General features: G+C 39.6%; 1 long non-coding RNA gene across 1 annotated transcript; it reads right to left on the bottom strand.

The window, feature by feature from the left end:
• Nucleotides 1–653: 653 nt before the first annotated feature.
• On the bottom strand, nt 654–4,737 carry LOC106631901. Its single transcript, XR_001335667.1, has 3 exons — nt 4,664–4,737; nt 2,518–2,613; nt 654–966 (listed from the first exon to the last, which is right to left on the bottom strand). It is a non-coding gene; the product is annotated as an uncharacterized LOC106631901 (long non-coding RNA).
• Between the last annotated feature and the right edge of the window lie 4 nt (nt 4,738–4,741).

Below are 4,741 nucleotides of genomic sequence, written 5' to 3'. Positions count from 1 at the left end.
GAGATAAAATAGGCTTTGCTTGTCAGTAGGCTCTTTACTTTGATAAGAATAATAAAAGGGTCTGTGACCCTTAAAGTCCTAGATCTGTGGGGGGTGGGATGCATAAATAATGCTGTGCCTTGTCTAAACAGTGTGTTTCATAGCAATGATTTGTGAAGCTGATGAGTTTTTTATTGCTATATTGCTATATTGTATAATATAACATCATATTCTATCTCTATCACCACTGCTTTTGTTTTGGGTTTTTTGTTGGTTGGTTTGGTTTTCATTGCTTTTTTTGTAAATAGCTATCTTGTGTTGTATTTAACACAAGAGAACCCTGACCCTGGAACACTGATGCTTGTTCATACTCCACCATTTCCTTTTTGTCTCAAAATACCCCAATATGAAATTCTAATCTGTTTCTCAATGTTCCACTGCAAAAGGGTGACAACTTACATTTGGTATTTGACAGCAGGTCTCCATGTAAGATCTCAAAGCTCAGCAAGAGGTTTCTTATACTCTGTGGTGAACAGGATAAATTTTGTCATTCAGACAATAAATCTGAGCTATCTCTATGTACAGAAACACTAAAATGAGAACATATGTTGGAGACAGGTATGCTATAATGAGGCCATATTTTATTGAATTCCAGATTTCCACTCAGGATGTAGAAACCACAGGCACAATTATTTCCTGCTAGCATAGTGACCACAGATAAAACTCGGATAAGTAATTCCATCAAGCCTGATATATTATGCTTTACCCTTTCAGTGCAATTTTATGTAAACATACTTACATCCAGAAAAGCTATAGTTATAACCAGTGAGTCAGATATTGTATCTCTAACACATATAGGATTTAGAAGCATTCTTATTGTCATTATCACATTTACTACACTTGCAGGATTAGAACTTCAAAGAAGAGCCTGCCAGAGGAAAATGCAGGAAATGTTTGCATTCCTGTATGATTCCATCATCCAGGGGCCTGTAATGGTGAAAGCACCCTTCAGCAGATGTTGTTTGAAAGGTCAGGTTAAATCCTAATACACAATAGACATTCATTTCAGTTCTTCCCTTTTCAGTTATTGATTATAACTCTGATTCATACAGCAAATCCTTCTGGTGTCTCTGCTATGACAACTCACGCCACCTGGTAACTTCTTGCAGCACTTTGTCTCTCTTCCCCTGGTCTTTGTCAGCTTCCCAAACATCACTGAAACCATCCTTCCAATATCCCAATGATGTTAAGATGTTCTTTATGTCTGCACCTAAAGCACAGAGCCAATTCTAACTAGCACTAAGGTTTCCTTAGTTTATTTTGGCAGAATGTATTTACGCTTCCTCAATCAAGACCTCCTCACACTTTTGAAAAGATCACAAAGATAGACTAAGTCTTCTTAGTTGAATCTCATCTATATGAAGTGACTGACTAAATTACACAATTGTCCTTTGTGTTCTGCTAGGAATTGAATCCAGGTGTCTTGAGAGTAAGAGACTCTCTTTGTCTATTAGCTATACAAATAAACAGTGTTGATTATTTTTTTAACTCCTTGGAGGTTTTTTCCCATATAAATTTGGATAGTACCTTCTGTATATTTTCCTGTGCATTAAATTCAAATTATACACCTCAGTGCTGTGTTCATAGTACTTGAAACAGAACTTCACACTTTTGCAGTGTATTTACTGTTTCATATTCTATTCAGAAGATACTGCATCATAATTCCCATCTAATGCACTACTAGACCATCCAGATGAGTGTCAGATTGTGGGGTTTGTTGCCATAGTTTCATTTCATTTTCTCCCTGCTTTTATGTGTATTTTAAAAATGCAAGTTCAAGTTCCCAAATATTATTCTGATAGTAATATTAGTAAAACTAATTTTGTTTTATACTTATTATTTTGGGGGGCATGACTATGGTGATTTACTAATTCTGCAATTAATTCTGCACTAATTGCAAAGAGTAAGTAGGTACTACTTCAAAGCTAAGCAAAGTATTAGATACAACCATCCATAAGCAAGCTTTCCTAATTTCTGTCACATATATATCAAGAGGCTGCCTGTAGGAAAAGACAGGTAAGTACTATTAAGCTGATGTCTCCCTTGCAATCGAGTGACATTTTAGTGAGGTATGTTAGAAACAAGAGGAAAAAAAATGGTGCAGCATGTGAAGCCCATCTAATTCATATGACAAGTTAATGGGATTTTATACAGCACTGTCATTTCAGTGCCATATGCTACCCTTTTCTAACAAACGTCATCAAATTTTTGGTTGCAATGCATATAAAACATCCGTGTGGATGCACCACAATTGCAACCACTTATGCAAAGGTGACATCAACGCCCACAGCCGAGCCTGGTGACAGACAGTTATTAGCAGTGACTGCAGTCAAGCAGAGATAGCTGTGCCTAGGGGGAAAGAGGGTAAAAGGAGAGGTCTGCTGCCACAGGTGAAGGCACTGCCTTACTTTGGCCTGAGACAAAAGGAATGAAAAACAGGAGCCACTGTCTTGAGGCAAAATATCTTCAGCATCTTACCTCTTGCTGGGAGGATGATCCAACTCAGAGCTTAGCAGGATTTGAAAGTCAGAATCCCCTACATCTCCCAGAGATTAACTGATATGTTTGTCTTCCCTGTGGAGACACTTTCCAGATGATTTTCTTGCCCTGAAGTCTGTTCTTGCATAGTAACTCCTACTAAAATCCTGATGCAGCTTTCTCTTTTATAAAATTTAAATGTGTGGTGTGATAATGCTGAAACCCCTGAACAATGAAATGGCATACTTCTACCTACTCTCTGTACTTCAGTGCCTCAGAAAAGGTCAGATTCCTATTGTTTGCAGCCCTCTTACCTGCTAGTGCAGAAGATCTTTGCCTCTGTTTTATTTTGGATTTGTAAGATGCATACAGTGAAGGACAAAAGAGGATCTATGTAAAAAACAATAACCAAACTATGACCCCCCTCCCCTTCTAAAATGAGTTTAAAATTCAAACAAGTAATTTAGAATATGTACCCATGGCAAGAAAGGACTAGACAACTATGAAAGGAAAAGAGATCATGCAGTTTTTAGTTAGAGGAAGGAAGTCTTTCATAGAGGGACTTGTTGAACTATGTGACATGCAAGTTGAGGTTTGGTGTATTTTTCTTGTGACTGCCATCTTTCAGTTCTCAGGTTCTTCTCCCTAATGACAAGTTTCAGATGTATGTACCTGACTGTGTAGTTGATGCAGGTACAAATGCATGAGCTTTGATAAAGTCAAGTGAAATATCCCTGCGGGGGAATACAAACTTTTATTTCCAGAGGAATGTAAGGTAACATTTTTTTAACATCATGAATTTTTACATGAACTCAGGGATATTTTTAAAGTCCTGATTTTAAAGTCAACCACATAATGCATGAGTGCTGTAAAAAATTAGTTTTATGTTCAACATCCCAGCAGCCAGTCTGAGACTGAAGTGACCTGGTGCTCATTAGACTATGAAAAATTATTTCTTGCATTGTGCTTAATATCATAACATTTGCATTGTTCTAAATTTCATATCATTAACCAGCCAGAGTTCTTCAACTTGACCACATTGGAAGGAAGCAGTCCCAACTCCTCTTCAGCCTTTAATAGGGTGGCTTGGTTGGTGGGGTTTTTTTGAGGACAATAGGAGGTAAAAAGGGTATGGTAGGGTAAGTTTTGATGGGGATCTGTTCCCTGGTATAACTCACCACATGACAGCACAAGCAATTGCACCCCTTCAAGAGACACCGGTGCAAGGGCCAGACTGAACTGCAGTGAACGAGGGCACATCTGCTCCTCCAGGCTTCAGGTGATCATTCAACTGTGACCTTTTACTGCAGATATGGAAATCTCTGTAGGACCAACTGAAGACTGATTCATTATGAGCAACTGCCTATCCACTCCTTTGTTCCTCTTTGTAGATGGGTATTTATGCTTACATGAACGTGAAGGGGGATCAAAACTGCTACCAAGCAGAAACAGAAGCAGCCTGTGTTCATCACAACAGTGTGTGCATGCACGCACGCACACACACACACACATACACACACACACACTCTCTCTTTTAATTGCTAGCACTCTTGCCATTTCTCCCACTCCAAAAAGCCTTCCAAATATTTAAAGAACGTTAACTTTTACAAAGGATGGAATAAATCATGTGATCTGTCAACATCTAGAAATTGTCGGGGCAGTGGGGGCTGTCGAAAACTGAGTGGCCCTCTCAGAGAGTTCTGGAAAGTTTGGCTTCAATAGCAAGAAGTCTGACACTAGCGCTCACCCACCTTCAGTTGCTGGTCTCATGTTTCAAGGGTTCTCCAGCATCAGCCAAGGCATCTAATGTTACAAAACGATGGGTGTTTATGACAGTGCTTAGCATTTTAGGAGAACCATGCAACACCCCATAGGCTGTGGGTCTCAGTTTATATGTTTGCGTACCAGCTAACAGCTGAGAATAAAAAAGTAAGATAAGGGCCGTTTTCAGAACCTGTGGGGGGTTTTCTGACAGCTTTATCTTCACGTCTCTTGGCCTGGGGTAGCATGACTTTCCCGCTTCGAGGCAACTCCTACTCACGCAGTCCAACCACTACTTAAACGGTGTTGCTACAAAAACAAATTCCTACACCTTAATTCCTTTCCCTCTTTGCCTAATGATATTCTGCACAACACCACATCTCACCCGCCTCTCGACTTCTCCCTCCACGCTTGTTTGCGCAAACAAACTCTCCCTGTCTCCAATTCCCCTCAGCCCGGAGGG

Source organism: Geospiza fortis, unplaced genomic scaffold (assembly GCF_000277835.1).
Source record: "Geospiza fortis unplaced genomic scaffold, GeoFor_1.0 scaffold161, whole genome shotgun sequence".
Lineage (NCBI taxonomy): Eukaryota > Metazoa > Chordata > Aves > Passeriformes > Thraupidae > Geospiza > Geospiza fortis.
The sequence above is the reverse complement of the archived record's forward strand: the minus strand, read 5'-3'. Positions and strand labels throughout refer to the sequence as shown.